The sequence below is a fragment of the Vanacampus margaritifer genome, chromosome 14 (assembly GCF_051991255.1).
Source record: "Vanacampus margaritifer isolate UIUO_Vmar chromosome 14, RoL_Vmar_1.0, whole genome shotgun sequence".
NCBI lineage: Eukaryota > Metazoa > Chordata > Actinopteri > Syngnathiformes > Syngnathidae > Vanacampus > Vanacampus margaritifer.
Genome location: NC_135445.1, coordinates 9,378,268 through 9,401,180, shown reverse-complemented (window position 1 = coordinate 9,401,180; position 22,913 = coordinate 9,378,268). Strand labels below are relative to the sequence as shown.

At 38.3% G+C, this 22,913-nt stretch overlaps 1 long non-coding RNA gene across 1 annotated transcript; it reads right to left on the bottom strand.

The window, feature by feature from the left end:
* Positions 1 to 15,708: 15,708 nt before the first annotated feature.
* Positions 15,709 to 20,853, bottom strand: LOC144063629 (uncharacterized). Its single transcript, XR_013296610.1, has 3 exons — positions 20,682 to 20,853; positions 20,261 to 20,387; positions 15,709 to 16,453 (listed from the first exon to the last, which is right to left on the bottom strand). It is a non-coding gene; the product is annotated as an uncharacterized LOC144063629 (long non-coding RNA).
* Between the last annotated feature and the right edge of the window lie 2,060 nt (positions 20,854 to 22,913).

Here is a 22,913-nt window from a genome sequence, read left to right as displayed (position 1 = left end):
TCTTGTTGTTTTATTTATTTATTTTGATTTTATTTTTTATTTTTTTTATTTTTTCTGGAGAGCTCAGTATTGTTCATTCATCATCATTGCTCTCTCTTTTTTTATTTTTTTTTATTTTTTTATTTTGTATGTGTATGTGCATGTGCATGTGCGTGTGTGCGTGCGTGTGAGTGTGTATTCATTAGTTCACCTAAAACCTATTAAAAAATCCCATACCGTTCACCTAAATCGAACACTTCAGAACCCAGCCAGAGCTGTGAGGCAGTCAGGAGACCCGAGGAAGGACCAAAGAAAGTTATTTTAAACACTTAACAATTATATAATTCAAAGTGGGAACAAATCCTGACTTAAACGTGTCAATGATGATTCCCTTTTTCCGTCTACTTCTTATCTTATCCTGAAATGTCAGTTTAAAATCAACCAAGCGAGTGCTTTCGCAGAACTATTTAAAAGCTAGCCTCAAGTTAGAAGTGTGTGTGTGTCTGTTGCGCCGAAGGCTAGAAAACATTTTCATTTCATTTCAGTGAGACACAGCGGCCCTGTTGAGGTGGTGCATTCTGCTGACTGACCTCAGAATTTCCGTTTTGCCTTCAGGTTTCAACTCTGCAGATCAACCCGCACTTTATCCCTGTGGTATAAGATGAAGAACAGAGAGGGATGCTTGTGTCATGGCAATGCATCAAAAAGAGCCGACACTTTTCTTTTTTGTGAAAAAAAAGATTGCAAAAATTCCAGTTGACATTTTGAAAGATGAAGAAAAGATTAAAGTTTTTGGCATTTAATCATGGCACTCGGGAGGATTTTACCGCAATATTGATTGTTATGCACTTTGAATTCATAATATAAAGCAAAGCTAATTGATTATTCAAGCTAATTTATCTGTAATAAACGAGTGGAGGGAAAAAAATGCCTCATGGTTGAATGTCAATATAGTCTCCATTATCCATCCAATTATTTATCTCATCTCCTCTGTCTGGCACAAATGCACATCAAAACAGTCAGCAACGAGACAAAAATACTTAACAGAGGTCAGACATAGGATGATTGCCAAATAAAGGTACGTTTAGTAATCATTACCCTTTAGCTTGGTCCTCTACACCAGTGGTTCTCTAATGGGGGGACGTGAGATTTTAATATCCATTTAAAAAGCATATGTAAATATTTTAGAACAATATAAGTTCATACAATTACTTTTATATTCAGTAGGATATTCAATTTCAGTGTCAAAAAAAAAAAATGCATCTCCCCATACCAGAATGGTTTGACCCAACTTGTCATATGCCACCTAGAATCACCTGTCAATCACCTGAAAACTTTATTTAAAATGTAGTTTTTATTTTATTTAATTTTTTAGAACAGAGCTTTACTATAATCCCCAAATATGACACATTAAGTTGATAATAATCTGTATGTGCACATATCTTTATTTATAATTTATTTATTTATATATATATATTTTTCTTCAATTAGAAATGTATTGCGCTGGTTAGGGGGTACATGGCTGAAAAAATATTTCACAGGGAGTACGTCAGTGAAAAAAGGTTGAGCTGCTCTACACAAACAGCACGAAAATGTGAGACACATTCATCTCAAGATTGGAATTTTGTAATCAATTTATATTGACCAGAGGCTAAAACAAACACACAGAAAACATGCAGTATTAATGAACCTTTTTTTTTTTCATTTTGAACTGCAGGTGGCACTGTTGTTCTGTATTTTCTGAAAGACGGCTGGCAGCGAAAAAGTGGTCAAATCCCAGTGGACAGTAGGTGGCAGTGTAGGTTCATTACACAACTGCTTGGGTCGTTTTATTTATTTATTTATTTGAGCAGACTCTCCAGGGGCTTGCAAACTCCATCTTCAGACACATGGGGAGCAAAAAAAAAAAGAAAAAAAGATGGCAAGTAGAAAATCACGTCATAACCCGAGATGGCACTCTTGCCACACGTGTCGAGTGAACGGAACGAATTGGGGCTATCAGAGGACTGAAACAGGGATGCGGGTTGGAGGTCAGACACAAGGGCAGAGTGCGTGAGGCGGATTAAAAGTGCCGGAACACATGAGGCGGGGGTGGAGGGGTTAGCAGTGGAGGGCTACTATCAAGCAGCTGAGACGGCAAGAGTCAACAAGAGGTGTGCGGGGAGTCTTGTTTGCCCTTATCTCGGCGGCCTTAGACCGCTTTAGCGCAGCAGGTGTACACTGCAATCCTATTTAACTGCATTATTAATGTCTTTTGATTGCATTGTGAATGTCACACAATCATAATCTGACAACCTCTGCACCCTTTGCTTGATTGTATAGTAAAAATCAAACCGTTCGTGTAAATGCATAATCAAGCTTTATCCTGTATTGTAGTCTTCACACTTTACATCAATGTGACACTCACTTTTTATAACACATTTCCTTTAAAGCACATGCAAGGATGCCAATTTGTAGCGCATAGACAAATCTAAAAGTAATTACTACCCCCGCGTTGCTTTTCATAATGTGCCTCATAAACGAGTGCTCACCTATGCCCCTATGCCAAGAATCTGATGTGTATGCTGTTTTGCAATTAGCTAAATTAACCCTTTATCATGTCATCTTGCTGCTGATATGCATGACACAAATAGGCTAATCGGATAACTAATATTAGACAATCCCCAGTGCAAGAATCTAAAAAAAAGAGTAATGAAGTGTATTGGATGTCCTTATTTCATGATACTTCACATTAAATATGCAAATCTTCTTAAGTACGGACACTGGAATCCTCGGCTCAGATTTAAACATACAGTATGTCACCAGTGAAATAAACAACTGCCCAAACGTAGATTGGTAGCAAATAATATCATTTCACCGCCAGTCCTGTAGGAGGCAGTAGTGCAACTTTCAGACTGTTTGCTAACTTCAGAAACAAGCAAGTAGAAGAAAACATATCAACCGTATCAATCCACGGAATTATGTATGGACTAACACTGCCGCTGACTCGCTGATGGTAGAATTGAAGCCATCTTACGCTGTCACTCGCTAAAACCGCTTAACTTGAGTACATTGATTTCTCTGCGGCGTTTTCACGTTATTTTCTGTCTACGGCAAAAATACCACCATTTATGGCAAGCGATTGTACCAATAAGTCTAGGAGAAGCACTAAATGCACATTTTATCAGTAAGAATGCGATTTTAATTGTTCGCTTATAAGGTATATTCGTCTGCATCATGTTGCCGTTACGGTCAAACTCTGGGGACTCGTGAGAGACTTAAATCGTTATTTTTTTAGACTTGCAACTCAACTTAGACTCGAGACTTGACTTTTGGCACATTACAAGTCGCTTGCTATCATTTTCTCTCCTTATTTCAAATGTCTATTTGTGTGTGGGTGCAACTTAGGTGCCGGCTCGAAAATTGTCCCTCCCTCTCCCCTTACCTTTCCGTACACCTGAGCAATGTCTAATGATGTAGAGTAGACAAATACAACAACACACAAACAATCACCAGCAGGCCAAACTCAGATAAACATTATAGCTTTTGTTTTTAAAGCCACACTAAGGAACTTTCAGTTTACGTTGATCATGGCGGCACCATATAGACAAAAGAGGTAATGTTATGCCTGAAGGAAGACCACATTTTTCATGAGGACAAGCGCATTGCTATGTTTTTTTTTTTTTTTAGCTCATGCTAGCGAGTAAAAGCAGTAACTGTGCGTCAACATTCAAATTGACTTTCGTCTTTATAACAAAAGGGGAAAGGGGGAGGTGATGTATGCCATAAAGCAATTAGCACATTTGTAGTTTTTTTGTGTCGCAGTCCTACTACCATCCTCCTCAAAGTTGTTTAGTGCCAGTAAAAATTATACAGACCCCCTAGTTTTAAATCGATGTTTCATCAGAAAAGTTATGAAAATATTTTATTAAGGTTGTAAAGTTCCTTAGTGCTACTTTAAGTACTTTATACAGTTAGTCAGACTCGTGGTCACGGTTTTCAGATTTGACTTGGAACCTAAAGATTTGGACTTGACCTGGACTTGTGAGTCAAAGACTTGTCATGCTTTCTTCACCATATGCTCCACCTACTCAACAATTAGTTTAAAATAATCTTGCCTACAAATCTATATATCGTCCTGTGGTCAAAAAACAGAAGAAGAAAAAACACAGGACAATCAGTTAGTTCATTTCTACAACAGGTTGGGGAGCAGTATTTGCCACATCGACCAGATACCTAAATGCCAGAGTAATCTCCTCAGTGCCTGACAATGCCAACAAATAGTCCACTGTGGCAACATTCGTCAATTGATTTCATCTAGGTGTTCAATGGGCACTTTCAACGATCACATCCTCGAGCACGGAGTCACCTCTGAGTGAACACCAGAGAGTGTGCCATGCGGACATAGTGTCTTAATTGGTATGTACAAATCAGCCGATTGGTGCTGTTGAAGAAAATAATCTTTTTCTTTGCGTGTTCGTTTTTCTTTCGGGTAGTGAGAATGTTGGTTATCCGAATGCAGGCTGGAGATCGGTGAACAGTTCCTTCGAAGGTTTTATTTCTACAGAATATTCCGGGCACAAGCGAGCTCCAAGCAATGGTGGCAGCCTCTCGCAAGTGCCCCGATTACAGAAACTTACAACCTTTTTATACTATCTTGAAGGGCGGTACCACAACGATAAGACTTTAAAAACATCATTGATTACAGACAGTTGGCAGAAATTGTGACATCACTCACAAAGACACATCCACAGATAAAAGTTCTACTGAGGAAATAAATAAATTTAAAACAGTTATGACTAAATCTGGGCAGAAGACCCTCTTCAGTGCCTAATGACTTTCCCCAGGAACTCGGTACTTAAGGAGGCCTTGCATCCTCGAAGCAAGTACCAGGGCCCTAAAGACTAGGACCGCTGTGTTTGGAAAGACCAAACACCAGAGGTGGGCAATTTACAAAATGTTGCTGGTCCGTCATTCGAAAACGCACTTCCGCCAGTACTTAATCTGTCATTTTGATCATCATTCGTCAGCAAAACTGGCATCTGTCAGCGACGGACTCACAAACCCACTTCTACCAAACACTCTGGCACAAGGTCTCCATTACTCAGCCCAGACCTTCTGACCCAGTGAACGCGATCTCTCTGCAACGCAAGGCAAGACACTAGAAGAAAATAATTTCTTCCTGTTGGAGGTAATAACCCACACAGGAACCTCCTCGGAATTACGATTGAATCCTCATTATGAATTTCAACATTGGGTAGATTATCGTTTTTTCGACAGCGAATGCTATTTTAACAATGGCAATAATGTGCATCGATGAAGGGAGAAGCCTCTGTATTTGTGTATGCAGTGTCTTTTGAGCGGGCCATTAATTTTCATTAAGTGCTGTCAGTAAGGACCATTAGCCAGGCTAGAGAATAATCACCTCCCCAGAGAGTTTGTGGCACAGGTAAGGGTTAATAGAAACAGGCCACCTTAGTGACACAACACTCATCATGCGCGCGTGCGCGTACACATACACACACACCTGTTAGCATTAGACAATCACTCATTTTCATATTTCATCATTGACGCCAAACTTGAAAACCCTCAAGTGAAAGGCCAACCGATATGGTTATTTATCACCGTGTCCACATGTTAGGACATAATTGATATGACACTTTAGTTTGGGGAAGGGTTTTGCTTACCATACAAATTAAATCAAGAGACCATCATTGATCAACTCCCAAGAGTGATTTAATATTGCATTTTTGTTTCACAATGATTTTTAAACGCGCATGGATCCAGAGATCACACATTAGATGAACTGAAATGGAACGCTTTGTTTTTACCCTTGTGATGATGCCAGATGTCTTTCAACATGTCGCATTAGTTAATAAAATACAAAAAGCATTTTGAATATATTTTCAATTTCCCTAAAGACCCCAACATATTATTTTTCCAGTTAGCCTTTTTAATATTGCAAATGCAACTTTGTCTTTGAAAAACTGTCATTGTACCACCAAAATCAGTACCCGCTACGTATCACTACAATCACAAGAGAAGAAAATATCAAAATGTTTGTTTCACCAGCAATTGACTGGCGACAGTCCCAAAGTCAGCTGGGAAAGGCTCCGGCATACCTGCAACTCTGGTGAGGATTATTGGGTGGTGTCTGGTCGGTGCTGGATTTCACTTTCCTTTCTTTTCTTTAGTCCTTCCTCGGGTCTCCTGACGGCCTCACGACAAGTGTTCGGTTGAGGTGAACGGTATGGGATTTTTTAATAGGTTTTAGGTAAACTAATGAATACACACACACTCACACGCACGCACATACACATACTCACTCACATACAAAATAAAAATAAATTAAAAAAAATTTATAAAAAAATTAAATAAGAGAGCAATGATGATATGTCAAATCGGTAAAAAATTACCGAATGAACAATACTGAGCTCTCCAGGAAAAAAAACAAACAAACAAAAAACAAAATGCATTTTGAATATATTTTCAATTTCCCTAAAGACCCCAACATATTATTTTTCCAGTTAGCCTTTTTAATATTGCAAATGCAACTTTGTCTTTGAAAAACTGTCATTGTACCACCAAAATCAGTACCCGCTACGTATCATTACAATCACAAGAGAAGAAAATATCAAAATGTTTGCTTATTTCACCAGCAATTGACTGGCGACAGTCACAAAGTCAGCTGGGATAGGCTGGGATAGGCATACCTGCAACTCTGGTGAGGATTATTGGGTGGTGTCTGGTCGGTGCTGGATTTCACTTTCCTTTCTTTTCTTTGGTCCTTCCTCGGGTCTCCTGACGGCCTCACGACAAGTGTTCGGTTTAGGTGAACGGCATGGGATTTTTTAATAGGTTTTAGGTGAACTAATGAATACACACATTCTCACCCACATACAAAATAAAAAAAATTAAAAAAGAGAGCAATGATGATGACATGTCAAATCGGTAAAAAATTACCGAATGAACAATACTGAGCTCTCCAGGAAAAACAAACAAAAAACAAAATGCATTTTGAATATATTTTCAATTTCCCTAAAGACGCCAACATATTATTTTTCCAGTTAGCCTTTTTAATATTGCAAATGCAACTTTGTCTTTGAAAAACTGTCATTGTACCACCAAAATCAGTACCCGCTACGTATCATTACAATCACAAGAGAAGAAAATATCAAAATGTTTGCTTATTTCACCAGCAATTGACTGGCGACAGTCCCAAAGTCAGCTGGGATAGGCTCCGGCATACCTCCAACTCTGGTGAGGATTATTGGGTGGTGTCTGGTCGGTGCTGGATTTCACTTAACTTTCTTTTCTTTAGTCCTTCCTCGGGTCTCCTGACGGCCTCACGACAAGTGTTCGGTTTAGGTGAACGGCATGGGATTTTTTAATAGGTTTTAGGTAAACTAATGAATACACACACACTCACACGCACGCACATACACGTTCTCACCCACATACAAAATAAATTAAAAAAATTAATTAAAAAATTAAAAAAGAGCAATGATGATGACATGTCAAATCGGTAAAAAATTACCGAATGAACAATACTGAGCTCTCCAGGAAAAACAAACAAAAAACAAAATGCATTTTGAATATATTTTCAATTTCCCTAAAGACGCCAACATATTATTTTTCCAGTTTGCCTTTTTAATATTGCAAATGCAACTTTGTCTTTGAAAAACTGTCATTGTACCACCAAAATCAGTACCCGCTACGTATCATTACAATCACAAGAGAAGAAAATATCAAAATGTTTGCTTATTTCACCAGCAATTGACTGGCGACAGTCCCAAAGTCAGCTGGGATAGGCTCCGGCATACCTCCAACTCTGGTGAGGATTATTGGGTGGTGTCTGGTCGGTGCTGGATTTCACTTAACTTTCTTTTCTTTAGTCCTTCCTCGGGTCTCCTGACGGCCTCACGACAAGTGTTCGGTTTAGGTGAACGGCATGGGATTTTTTAATAGGTTTTAGGTAAACTAATGAATACACACACACTCACACGCACGCACATACACGTTCTCACCCACATACAAAATAAATTAAAAAAATTAATTAAAAAATTAAAAAAGAGCAATGATGATGACATGTCAAATCGGTAAAAAATTACCGAATGAACAATACTGAGCTCTCCAGGAAAAAAACTAACAAAAACCAAAATGCATTTTGAATATATTTTCAATTTCCCTTAAGACCCCAACATATTATTTTTCCAGTTAGCCTTTTTAATATTGCAAATGCAACTTTGTCTTTGAAAAACTGTCATTGTACCAGCAAAATCAGTACCCGCTACGTATTATTACAATCACAAGAGAAGAAAATATCAAAATGTTTGCTTATTTCACCAGCAATTGACTGGCGACAGTCACAAAGTCAGCTGGGAAAGGCTCCGGCATACCTGCAACTCTGGTGAGGATTAGCAGACGATACTAAACTCAAACTGCACAATTGTGAGACTGGATCATTATGTCATGATATACAATCTTCATGTTGTTTTGGATTTTTTTTTTAAGAGAGATGGATCTAGTAATTCATCCCATATTTGCTCTCAGTTTGGTATTTGCTATACGGCGGTTGTACCTAGTCATTATTATCCATCAATGTGTCAACCACTTTGCAAGGGAGCAGCTGTCCATAGAAGGCCAGCCAATTGGTTCGGTACAGGTGAAGAGAGACGCATGATTGCCTTAGCAAACCTATCATTCTCTGGCTGCAAGATGACTTTGGCCAAGGAACACAAGACCCATAACAGACCTTGACTCCTTTCACTCTCTCTGAGGGTTTCACCACAGTGTTGTGGCTTGCTTTGGCCAGCTTGCCGTATGTTCATGACTGACCTCTCAGTCCTTTCCTCCTCACTGGGGGAACAAATATACACTTAGAGGCAGCAGTGCAATCCCTTTGGTAAGTCCAACAATGGGTCAAGAATACAGAAATTGGCTTGAGGGATGAGAAATGAGTGTTATTTACTATACCTCAATCAACTTTTCTATACTGCTAGAGAAAAGTGGGTCCAGGCAAATATACTAAGGAAATAAAAATAATCCAAAATAACATTCAAAATATCACACAATTGCTATTGCTCAATCTACTGGGGTCTACTTGCCCTCATGCAAAACAGCTTCTAGGTGAGAATCTGTATGAGTTTAATCATTTTAACCATGCTGCATGAACTTATACTATACTTATTTATTTTCTCTGCACTTTTTCTACCTACTGATTTTTATAAGACCTTGTGTTTGCCATGAGCTGTATTTAACAGTTACAGTTACTGTGGATCTAAAAAAACACACCCCTATATATATATATATATATATATATATATATATATATATATATATATATATATATATATATGCTCTTTAACTAGGCCAATGATGTCTGAGGGCAGATTCCACATGAAGTCTATTTGAAGTGAGCCAGAAGTATGTATTAAGCTTTCCTTGGAGCAAGTAAAATACAATTGCAATAAAAGTGAAGACGCTAGTCTTCAAAGGTAAACTTCTGCAAAATCTGACATAAAGTCAACCAAAACAGACAATTAATTTGGCTACTCGATAGACAGTGTCTTATTCAAATACATTTACTCACCTAAATTGAGTATCAAATACAAATGTAAAAGCTGTAATTGTTTCACTAACCTTGATGTTTTCAGTCCAATGCTATATATATATATATATATATATATTAGTTAGAATTGTTTTTCACTCATTTTGTCCCTGTAGTTCTTGACTGGCTGATTCCGTATTGGATGTGGGACCAAAACTGTGCATTTGTTGTTTGCGTGGCAATTTCAGTTTGTTTTTATGTTTTCTCTGCACGGCTCAACCCCCAGGCTACAAAACACAGAGCAGGTTTTTTGGTTCCAAATTAAAATGCATTGTCATCATTTAGATGTTTAACGCTGTGTGAGCTTGATTGAATCACAACTCCATGACCACATATGCATGCTTGTTTTACCCCCTGTTCCTCTGCAAAGCGATAAATTCCCAACTTAAGGTTATCTGTCAACATTAAAGCAGGCAGACCATAGAATAGAACGCCTCTGTTGTTTGCCGTGCTTTGTGTTTGAGCAAGATAATGGCATTGTCTGCTGGTGGCTCTGATGCTAGAAAGACACTGGATGCATTTTTTGATTACCTACGGTACTCTACTCTTAAACCATTCCTCACTTCTTTTTTCCGTTTTCCTTTAAACATATTTTAATGTCTCTTCATAGTTTGTACACATACTTTTACATTTACTTTTACAACTGGACTGATATTATGACATATTTAGTAGGATCCAGGGTCACTGGCCAAATGAACTCCTATGGCTTGATTGCTAGTAATGCATTAGCTTAGCTGGGGAAAGTGCCTGAAACAGTGGTTCTTGACCTTGTTGAAGGTACCGAACCCCACCCATGTACATTCACCAAACCATTTTTTAATGGAAAAATAAAATGTGACTTTTTGTTTTAAATTCAAGACATATGTGTGTTTACAGGTGAACAAAATGAACACCTTGAATTCAGAATGCATTGTGTTCTTGTCTTCCCCACATCCGTGCAGTAAGGATGCTGACTCCCATCACTTAAATCAACGCTTTATTTATAGAGCACTTAAAAACAACCACCGCTGTTTTCTTAAGATGGAAACCAGGGGCAGCAAATAGGGTACAATGAAAACAGCAGAGGCCCCAGAATTGAACCCTGTGGAACGCCATACGTTCCATTTTACATGGGAAATCATTTTGCATATATTCGCCTGACCACTGTCTTTTTTTTTACTCAACAGAGTTAGCATGATGGGATTACAATAACAAAGAAATCATGCGGCGTCACAACAGGTCCACTACTGAGCACACCCCTAAAACTTACTCACCGAACTCCTCGGGTTCGATCGAACCCAGATTAACTCATTCACTCCCAGCCATTTTCACTGAAGCAATCCCTTTCACTCCCGGCTCCTTTACTCGGTTTTCACTGATTTTGGAAGGCCCACAGAATATTGTGTTCTATTGCTATAAAAACATGGAACCTACAAAAAGAAACATTAGTCTCTTCTTTCATCAGGAAAAAAAAAATTCTGTTTTTTATTTATAAATTTTTGGGAGCAAATTAGTTAAGAACAACTAGTCAAGATAGAAGAATGTATGTTTTTGACATTCAGCACAAATGTACACTTGCAGGATAAAGTAACACAGTATTTACCTTATTCAACATTTCTTAATAACTGACAAATCTGCTCAGTGTTGTTAAAAACAGGAATAAGCAGTTAAATGTGATGTTTACGAATGCTTTTTGCTGTGAAAGGAGGAGATATGTTGGAAGAAAGTGCTTTTGTTGAATCTTTGAACATCCTATTCCCTGTTCTTTTATCACTTATCAATGTGTCATCCATGTTGAGAGCTTGACGAAGCCTGTCAACAGAAGTGCTCAAGCAATTATGCTGCTGCTTGTGTCAAGTACAGTAGAGGCAGCGGTGTTTTGTTAAGAAATGTTAAGTATTGTTGGTTTCCATTGAGCTGATTGCCTTTAATGCTTCGTGCAACAAACTGTCAAGCTGTCACACTGTGGCTTTCTGTGACAAGTAATATTTGGTTCTTTATCTTTAAGAACAGTACTAAAATTGAAACTGTCAGTAAGAATATATATATATTTTTAAACCTGCACTTATTTTGTTGTGCTTCATGATTTCAAAGGTTTCCCTCTCAAACCATCCCCCAAAAGGGAACTATGCAACAGAAATCTGCTGAAAGAACTTGCCTAGTGTATATTTCAACTTATTTCAAAATCAACACTGTATATTAGGCCCCTACCACACGAAAGTCCATTTCAATGTATCCTGTTTCGGAGTTTGAAACCGATCACTTTTAAAACCGGGCTCCAGAGTGGAAAGATTTCAAAACGCGCCCCGTACGCGTCCGTCTGGACACCAGATGCAGGATACTCCTCCAGTGATGGCGTAATGGTCGCAGCTCGATGACGATGCATTGTCGCAGATTGATGACGTATGCGCCAATTCTCGCGGGACTGCTCGCAAAATATTTAGCTTCTTTATTCCCACGTTCAACAAGCGGTGTTGTACTTGAATCACCCGCCATTGTCCCTTCTCCTGTGTTCGTCTTTTTCATGTTGTTTTGATACATGCCTAAAGCCATGTTTGTTCTGTAGATTGCAATAAAGTTTTTTTTTTTAAGTGTCCGTCTTCTTCGCTGATTCTTCTTCTACGCTTTCCGTTAACTCCCTGTGGCCGCGCTACAGCGCCACTCCAGACTTGGCATATACATTACAGCCGTTAAACGTCCTCAGCGTCTTCTTTTGGACACACGCAAGTCTTGAAATGCTTCTGTTTGTACGAGATTTGCTTAAGTAACGAAGCCGGCATCGCTTACGTCTGTGTGCGGTAGGAGCGGTTGGAGCTTTGCCATGGCCCAAGTACTGTTCCAATTCCTAGTACACAATATGAGTAATATATTAAAGAAGTATCATTTGAAATTGGCAAAATTGGCTTGGCGTCTTGTAAAACAGGACAATGTAGCAAAATGTAATGGACGTTTGGTGTTCCGCAGGGGTGAATTCTGGGGCCTCTGCTGTTTTCATTATATCTGTTACCCCTGGGTTCTATCTTGTTTTAATTAAGGCGCTCTATAAATGTAAAGTTGCCACCCTTGGATTAGATGCTAATGTCACCAAAGCACAATATACAACGTTAGCTTATTCGTATTGCACATAGCGTTTTGACATTACTGCTTTTAGAAAGGAGCCACTTATTAGTACAACGTATTCCTTGTGTATGGCCATTAAACTTCTTAACATAAATAAAAAGTAAACTTTGTCTTTTAAATTTAATCACATTACTTTAAATTAGCCAGCCCAAATAAAACAGATAAGGAAATAATGAACTAACAAAACATTGGGAGCTGTCAGCCCTCAGGACATGTAACAAAGGCTAGTTGCAGGCTGGGACCGTCAATATTTCACTCTGTATGAAGCACAAGACATTAAACACTTGCTTTTTCAGCTCCCGTAGAAAAACAACAAACATATCAATCTAAATCCAATCACCCATAGTCCACGTCATACACGCAAAGCCTAAGAAAAGCATCTCTCAGCTGTCTAGAAACATGGATGCCTTTTCCATACTAATGTCATTATTTTAGTTTTATTTATTTGAAATTCCAATGTGTATATTCTTCAAAAGTGTGGATGGTGTAATTGTAAAAGGTCATCTGTTAAATCCAATACTGGAGGATTTTTTTCTTCATCTGTCGATGTATTTATGAGAAGAGATTTTGCAAATGGCTGTTGACAGGGCAGGGGGCATTCATCAAGAAAACAAGCCACATAAGCAGGGACCAGAGTTAGGGGCTGGAATGAATCTCGTAGAAACAAATCTAATACAAGCTCTGCCAGAAAACCCATTTATAATGCTAAGATCACAACATTAATCCAAAGATGGGAAGCGAAGAGGAACCAAGACAGGGGCAGGAGAGAACCCGTTAAGTAAATGATGTATACAGTTTGAAGTGTTTTTAGACCTACAGTATGTCTGCTATCCAGTTGCTAAGCAATGGGGAAAATGGTTATGAAAGTTATTTTTCCTCACTGAAGCACCAAATTCATGGTGGTTTTAGGCCATTACTGTGCAAATCAGTACAGCGATATCCAGTATCGGTGAATAACTGCATAGTCCTCACGATAAGAGAGTACGGTAGACGCACAAACTACAGCAAGTGTACTTACTGGCAGTGATGTAAACAAATTAAGTAAGGCAAATGTTGCTAGTTCCCAGACGGAACTTGTTAGGTAAGGGACAGGAAGTGTAACTTTCTAGCTGCAGGATACGCCATAAACAAGAACGGTAATGCTCAGTCTCTGGCTAGTAGATGTCATGACTTGCAATATGCTTTTTTTGCATTATGTCAAACTTTGCCATATCAAGAACATTTTAAATTGCATCTCACCAATTGGACTTTATAAACAGCCTCTCCCAAAGTTTCTTCAATCTAATTTTTGTAGCAGGATTGGGAAGTGCCGATGGTAAGCGCTAAGCTAATTTATGAAAATAGTATTTTCGGGGCCAGTCATGGGCCGTTTGTATCACTTTTCTTGCCACTCTAAACTCATCAAGGACAGCTCTGTTGATGTCTGTACTGATAGTATAGCTCGTATGGTCTACCTGGACTAATTCACCGTAAAACATACTTGATATTGTGAAGCAATATGATTCAAGTTCGCTTTCATCTCCACAGTTTTTGTTTGTAACAAGTTATACAGCAAGTTATCAACAAGACCCTGAGCTAAGAAGATAATTAAAATAAAATATAACACCCAATGGGATTTAGGTACATTTCATTACAGAGCTTCATTCTTTGTGCTTCAAGGCAAGTTTGGATGAGGCAGTTCTTGCTTCAACTCTGATTGAAAAATTGGCAGTCTCGTAATAATCCACTTTGGAGCCTGTACGCTTACTTCTCAGCTGCTTTCACATCAGAGCATATGACTACCTCGGGCAGCTCGGTCATGAGCACTCCCAGGCCAAACGTGGAGCCTTCATCGTGGAGCGTCCTGTGTAATCCCAGATCAAAGGTCGCAGAGAAAGGGGAATGGATTCTCCGCTCTAACAAGCACACTCTCTCAGATGGAAGAAATTGGAACTCATTTTTCTTTATCGGCATTCTCCAGGCTAGCCCACAATGTGAACTCTAAAGATAGGCTATGCAATGATAGCAGGGCCGCGCTCATAGCAGAACGTTCAAGAAGATGGGCCTTGACACCTTTGTGGTTGTTAGATGTCGGTTTTCAACACACTTATTTTTATGCCCCAGTGGAACAACATGCAATAAAAGTTTAATCTATAGTCAGTAATCTACTGAATGAGTTATTACACAACACTCATTGGTTTAGCAGCAAATAACTTGCATATAATGTTTCATGTGGAGTATACCTGTAAGTTCTTTGTACAGTGTACATATTATTTCTTATTTTGTATGTGCGTGAATATGTGCATAAGCGTGTGTGTGTTAGTGTGTACTCATTAATTCACCTAAAACCTATTAAAAATCCCATACCGTTCACCTAAACCGAATACTTCAGAATCCAGCTAGTCATGAGGTTGTCAGGAGACCCGAGGAAGGATCAAAGAAAAGAAAGGAAAGTGAAATCCAGCACCAACCGGAGTCTTTCACCAACCCAAGAAACATCTAAATTCCAACAAATTAGGGAGAACTCAAGAGACCAAAGGAGAGACTGAGGAAAGGAAGGAAGGATAGATGAAGCAGAGTGAGATCCACAGACATCCGCCTCCACCGATATTACACATATTATTCATAATTTCAACTATTACTGTTACTACAACAGGGGATTAAAGTTCATTTTTTTTTCTTTTACAGAAACACCGTTACTCAAATATCACGTTTAGTATGGCATTATATACGGAGGAACAAAACTGCCAAAATTGAAAATAAATAAATTGAATAAATAAATTAATGACTAAAAGCAAAAATAAAAACGGATATATAAAATATAATATAAAATTAAATAAATCAAAAATACATGCATGTTTATCTACCAAAAATATTATGAAGAGCTTCACAAAGCCATACTGTAGCAAGATTTAATTGGAGAGGGAAAATCTGGCCTGTCTTTGTTTCCTGCCCAGAACCTTTGAAAATGAGATGATGACTAGCAGCCAGATTTGAAGAGAGTGGAGTTCGGATATGAGTCAAAAACAAACGCAAGGGGAAAGATGTGAGTCTGACAAATCTGAAAGTCATACAGACACGAGATCTCACTTTATTTGCACAAAAATATGACAAGTGGATCAAAACCATGTCGATTCCAGTTGGATCATAAAAAAATGAAAATGTTGTTGTGCTTGTTTCCAAGTTCGTCATTTAGTGAATGAAGATTACTAATAGAGGGGAGCTTGATGCTACATATGAGAACACACGAAAGGCAAACTGATTGGGTTTTTATTTCATATCTTTTCACCCTCTTCTGATGATCAGTTTCACCTTGTCATTCAGATCATTTAGTTATCCTTTTGTGGCCAACCAGCGAGCTTGCCCTTGTGCCATCGGTGGCTTGTCCTTGATTAGTGATCACATGCTCACACTTTCACCCATCTATGTTCTTTAACGCTTGTCCTAATTAGGGTTGCAAGTGAGCTGGAGCCCGTACCAGCTGACTTTGGATATGAGGTGGGGTAAACCGTGGACTGGCCATCCAATCACATGGTACAAAACCAACAACTATGAGCATTTTTTGTCTTCTTGTCAGATTCTAAAACTTTTTTTTTCATATCTTGAATAAAGATTATGACCATTTCCTAACCTGATTTTGTAATCTACCCCCCCCCCCCCCAAAAAAAAGGCATTTGTTTGATGCATGTTGCCTTGCAGACCTACTCAGCTTTAAAGCCAGTTTGATGTCAGATTCACTTCACTTCTCATCACTTTTGGCTGTTGGATGCAGCCGTTTGAAGTGTCAAAGATCTAAAAGCTCACCACCTGTTGAGTGAAAAATGACCCTATTAGTGTCTGGAAGAGCATATAATGGTATGTGAGTCATGTACAGTATATCCCTCAGATTTAAAATCTGAGTAAAAATTAATTAAATCTGAAAACTTCTGTAGAAACCTTTTGAAATCACTACTTTATGATCTGGAATCAAAATTGTTAAGATACATAAAACCAAGATTGAACAAGATCAGTTGAAAATAATGTTATTCAAAGAATCACGACTAAAGACTTTGGAATTTGCTATCTGAGCCTTAACCTTACCTTGGTTGGATCATGGACCTTGACTTCAGCTACAGCTGTCTTTTTTTTTGTTAGCTATCATTTTAAAATGAATTGAATTTTCCTTTTATTTATTTATCTATTTTTTTTCTGTAGAGCTCAGTATTGTTCATTCGGTAATTTTACCGATTTGACATGTCATCATCATTGCTCTCTCTTTATTTTTTTTCATTTTTTTATTTAAAAAAAATATTTTATTTTTTATTTTGTATGTGGGTGAGAATGTGTATGTGCATGTGCGTGTGTGCCTGCGTGTGAGTGTGTATTCATTAATTCACCTAAAACCTGTTAAAAAATCCCATACCATTCACCTAAACCGAACACTTCCAGCCAGCGTCGTGAGGCCGTCAGGAGACCCGAGGAAGGACCAAAGAAAAGAAAGGAAAGTGAATTTTTATTTAGACATGGGAAAGCCATTTCTGAAATTTTGAAGATGGTGGTTTTAAAACTGTGACCTGTAAACTGCTGACAAGAGACCTTAATGGATGAGGCAGACAAAGGTCAAATGTATTTAGTCTCATAGCTTGGTAGAGACTACATTAAGAATGTGCTGAGTAAGGGTAATCTCTATTTCCATGCCATCACATTTCCACCTTGTATGACCTAATACCAAAAATAAAGAGGGCACCAATCTTGACATAAAATCCCTGGCGACATCACAGTAACTTCAATTATCGCCTATGCAATTCCATCACTGACAGTCAGTGTCATTTTTGGAGGACAAACCTCAACAGTCTGTCATATGCAACTCTTGTAATAGATTTGCATTTGTAGCTGATGTTAGGAAAATGCAAATGTCAGTCAAGGAGGAGAACTGCCAAAGATTTGTAAGCACACTGGGCTACACTCTGTTGTTCTAAAGTATTTTTTCTCAGTTATTTTGTATTTCGTTATCACGCTCACATTTGTGTTAATTAATTACCTGCCCTTGTACCAGCTGTGTGGCATTTGTTTGATTAACCTGAATGTACTGTAATAGTGATTCTTAGCTTTTGACTGTTGTGATGGTAGGTCGTGTGAGTTTTTTGTTATTGTGGTCCCTTTATGATAACTATGTGAAGAAAAAAAAAGTTGTCTGACGAATATGTGCAATATGAATTCACATGTATAACGGAATGTTTGGTGTTCCACAGGGTTCAATTCTGGAGCCTCTGCTGTTTTTATTGTATCTGCTGTCCTTGGGTTCCATCTCAAGAAAACAGCGATGGTTGTTTTAAAGTGTTCTATAAATATAGACAGAGGTGGGTTGATTAGCCAAAAATTGTACTTGTAATTTTAAAGCATAATCATTTATTTTGGTTGTGATAATCTAACACACAGATAAATGTTTTTTTTTTGTTTACACTCCACATTTCAAAATTATCATGAAAATTATCACAAAATAACTCATTCTGCTTTGGTGACATTCTTTTGAAGTGCTCCCTTAACAATTGGGTGTAACAGTGGCATCAACACTGAGAATAAGTGTAAATGTTTTCTGCTGAGTTGAAAGATAAATGGCACAGCGCACGCAGCTTTTACAGCGAGGACAAATGTGTGTCAAGGCTTTTGCTGTGTGACCTTCTGGGGTTTGAGGGAGACAACGTCTTTTATCATACTCCATGGTAGATGGAAAATGATAATGGGCTATGGGATATCAAATACACACGCTGGGTTTCCAAAGATATTGTCCCTGTATCACCTGTTGACATTTTGTCATTTCACTGATTTGAGCCAGTAAGAAAAGTTGTGTTGCAGTGATGGGAATGGAAAAGGTTAAAGTAAAGAATGGGTATCATTGTGTTACATAATGCCATTTGGATGCTCAAATCCCTGAAATTGTCGAGGGAATGAAGTAGTTAAACAATGCATAAGCAATATGAAGCGATTATGCGTATGTTGTTGCTGCTGTTATCTTTTTTCTTGTCGTGTTATGTTGTGAAACCCTCCATTTCATCATGGCTGTTTAGCATGCACCATTAACATAGACACTAACGTGGATAGAGTCCCATACAATGAAGCTTAGTGTTTACTTCTTTATGTTAAAAGGGAGATCTACCAGTATGAATTATTCATTGCTACCCTGGGGAATTGTTTAATGAGTAAAGACAAATGAGAACCCCAATATGCAATAAAATGAAATCTGGCATAATGCCTTGTCTCATGAAATTAATTAAGATGTTCTCACTTCAGTCATAAAGAAAATGTTTAGTTTCTTTTAACTAACTTCAATTTAATGCAGATAATCAGGTGTATTTGTAATGGAATGAGTAGCTCTTTTAGTTGTATTCCAGGATGTTAGAGGTGACCAGAATGACATGTTTTGGCATTTGTGGATGTCTTGCTGAAATCAGATGGTAGCTTGTCAGACAACTAGCAAGAAAATCGGCTCAATTCAATGTCGATCATGCTCAAGGATTTGTGATTCCTGCCGTCCCACAGTTGACAACCCCAACCTTTTTCTGATCAAATGGGGAAGTAAAAATAGCCTTTAAAGACATTTGACGCCACAGGATCGGTCAGGATAATCTTTTAGAGACATTTAACAATCCTTGATTGCAAGAGGGAGATATGCCCCACATTCGTCCTGATTGTCAGTTCGCGTGTACCCCCATCAGTCTGGATATAATTAACAAGGAAAAGTGTCCCTACTTGGATGCAGGGCAATTATCCCTGTTTGAACATTTAATAAAATTCCAATTTCCTGCCAGTAGGACACTGACAACAAAAATTCAGAGCATGCAATAGATAAGAGGGTAAAATCGTATGTAGTGCCGCAATCTCAAAGCAACAGCAGTGTGTTTTGATAAGCAAATTTTCTTTAATAGTAAAAGTAATACTTGTGGATTTCAGCGGTGATCTTACACTTTTTGTGCTTCATAGGGTCTGTCAAAAGAAATTGGTGACTAACAAAATAAAAATAAGAAGCATACATAGCTATGTTGAGGGAAACCAGAGCCCTACCCTTGAGCCCAAACTGATTGGGAGTCTCTTATTCATCATCCCACAAGGTGTTGTTTCAACTGGTGGGGGTCAGCACACATCTGGGCTCACCCATGGGGCAGGGGTGGCACGAAACTGTCCGGTGGCCTCTCATGATTCATCACAGCTCTCGGGAATGGGCTCTTTGCACAAACCCACTACTTCCTGAACTCAATACCACTCCTTAATTTCCTGTCTTTCATGATTGGACAAACTGATTAATCCAGGTGTGCCTGGCCATTGTCGTCATGGTTACTGAGGTCAGGCACACCTGGATCAATCAGTTTTCCAATCATGGAAGACAGGAAATGAAGGAGTGGTATTGAGTTCAGGAAGTAGTGGATTTGTGCAAAGAGCCCAATTGGTTTTTTGGACAGTTGTCATCATGTTTTTGACACCATGACCCGGATAAGCACAAGTAAAATCATTGACTTTTTAAGATTTGTGTTTACATTTTTTTTTTTTCAAAAGAGAGACTCAAGACGTTTTAATGCCTATTAAGGCCTTCATATCATATCATTATAATACATGTCGTCAAGTACAATTATACAATACCTTCATTAAATCAACTTTTAGATTCCCGTTGAGTGCGGCATGATTCTCATGTAAACTGTTTCAGACTTTGCTCGCCGATGGATGGCTTGTGCAGGCCGCATGGAGGTCTGATAGAAAAGGTCTTCAACTAAAAATAAATACAAATAATTGGGGTTATCTCATGAACATCATGCAAATCAACTTGCGATTGTGATTGGTTAGCTAAGATCCAATCATGCGTTTTTATTGGTTTAGACACGCAAATATGTCATGTCCACTGGAATCATCTATGGGTCCGAAGAGGTTAAGGATCCACTTTCAATTATCTATCTAACTTAGAGCTCAAGTTGCATAGCTCCCAATGTTCTTATAATTGGTCCATTGTTGCATTGTATCCTTGACGTCTGGCAATTTTATAATGCATTGACTGTTAAAAACCTACCATTCAGATGAAAGATTGACTTGCAAGCGAGCGGGGCTGTTTGCTCCAATAGCCTTTTGAAATCCAGCCAAGCAAAAGCTGAGTTAATTATAAGTGAACAAAGATGAGGGGTAGGAGAAAGAACACTGGGGTTGACAGACATTTTCTTGCCTCCGAAGAAACAATGATCTGTCATGGCTGATGGTTCTTTGGTGATGGGGATGAAAGGCATGATGACACAAAGTGATAGAAAAGGGGACGATCTAAAGCACTCTGTGATCATGTGTCAGTTGGAATTTCATAGAATCGTTATTGCACAGTTCCAGCAATGAAAACCGCAAGTATTCATTTGGCATTGCAAATGAGATAGAATTATTCAGACTAGTAATTTCATAAGCAGCTTCGTGTGGCCTTCAAGTGGAGTTGGTTGCTTCATGTATGCCTGATTGGTTGTGCCATCACTCAGGGTTACGCACAACCAATTTTGGTATACAGAAAAACAACACAAAGCACTTCCTTCTGGTTCAGGTCACTGGTGGGACAAAGCACCTGTAGAAACATAAAATGTCAACAGTGTCCTTTTTTTAATTAATAATTTTTTTGTTGTTGTTACCAAAGATGACCATTTCCAATGATTAGGCTTCGTTCGAGATTACACGCTATATTTCGGGGGTGCCCAAACTTTTTCGACCGTTGTCAGCCAATGGTCAACACAGCAAGTCTGCCAATCTGTATGGTTATGTGATGTTGCGCAATAGGCCCCTTGAGATTGTCAACAAACTCAAAAGAGCAAAGCCAAAGAGTCGCACAATGGCCACCACTGCTCAAGAGAATGAATCATCAAATTGGATAAACGTACTGCATAATGAACGTGGACTCAACCTGAACCTTACTTTGTTTATCAGTAATTATAACTTATGGGTATAAGTGCATTGGTACTGGAAGGTCAAATTGGGTGGGTGGGGGTCTCTTTTGAAAGACAGCTTTTTTGGGTGCAGTCCTGCATAGAAATGATTTTTTTTGAGCAGGACATTTACGGAGACTGTGGCTCCATTCTATACTTGATTACAATTGACCACAGATAATGCCTTATCTGTAAGACAAGAGGAAGCAATTGCAATCAGTGTGACTGCTTCTTATTGATATTGATTGATGGATTACTTTCTAAATGTCCTATTACATGTACTTCACGGTTAACACTTCTTTTTATTGACAGAACTTTATTTTTGTGTGTGTGTTTGTTGTCTTACTGATGGTAAAATGCAAATATCAATGAATTGCAGCCACTGTAAAACTGAGCCTTAAAACTAATTTGCTCCTAAAAACATATGCATACGTTCGATTTTAAGTGTTTAAGTGTCCCAAAGACGTATTTATTCCTTTTTTAAATTAATTATTTTTTTTATGCTAGACTAGAGCATACAGAAGGCTTTGATGTAGCCTCTCAAATGCAGAGAACAATTGAAGAAATTGTATTATTACAAAAACGGCCAGCAGGTGGCAGCAGTGCAAAAGAGATCAATCAGGGCCATGTTGAAAAAAAAACACTCATTTACCCACAGTTCTAAAGAGATTGGTGAATAATGATAAAACTTGGCTAAATTCTAATGCTAATTGTTGCAAAACGGAAACAGATAGGAAAACACATTTTTTTCCTGATGAAAGATGAGACTCAAATCTTTCTTTTGGTACGTTCCATGTTTTTATAGCAATAGAAAACAATATTCCGTGAGCTTTGCGAAATCAGTCAAAATCCAGTAAAACAGCCGGGAGCGAAAGGGGGTTGCTTCAGTGAAAATGTCTGGGAGTGAGTTCAAACAGTGACTTGAGAGTCCATGATGTGAAATGACGATTTGACTAACAGTCCTTTTCTGACATGTGATGCTTTGCAATCACCAATCATTATAAAGAAATCAATTTCAAACATTGAGCTCAAAGCCAAACCAGGTTCGAATCTTATCTCTTGCTAGAAAAATGGATTATAGAGTAACAGATATCGCTCCAGTGTTAGGGATAGGAAGCAGAGATAGATATCCACATGAAGCCTCACAGACCAAAATCTGGAAGTAAAAATGCAACAAAAAGTAAATCAAAAAACCAAACCACTGTATAAAATGTGAACATAGATGCAGTTTTTCAGCAAAAATGGTCTTCACTTCTTTCTTCCATCTATGCAAATAGAAATAAACGTGTTATCTGCAGTTAAAACATCAATCCGTCACAATTTGTTGAACACTCTGGTTATTATTATCT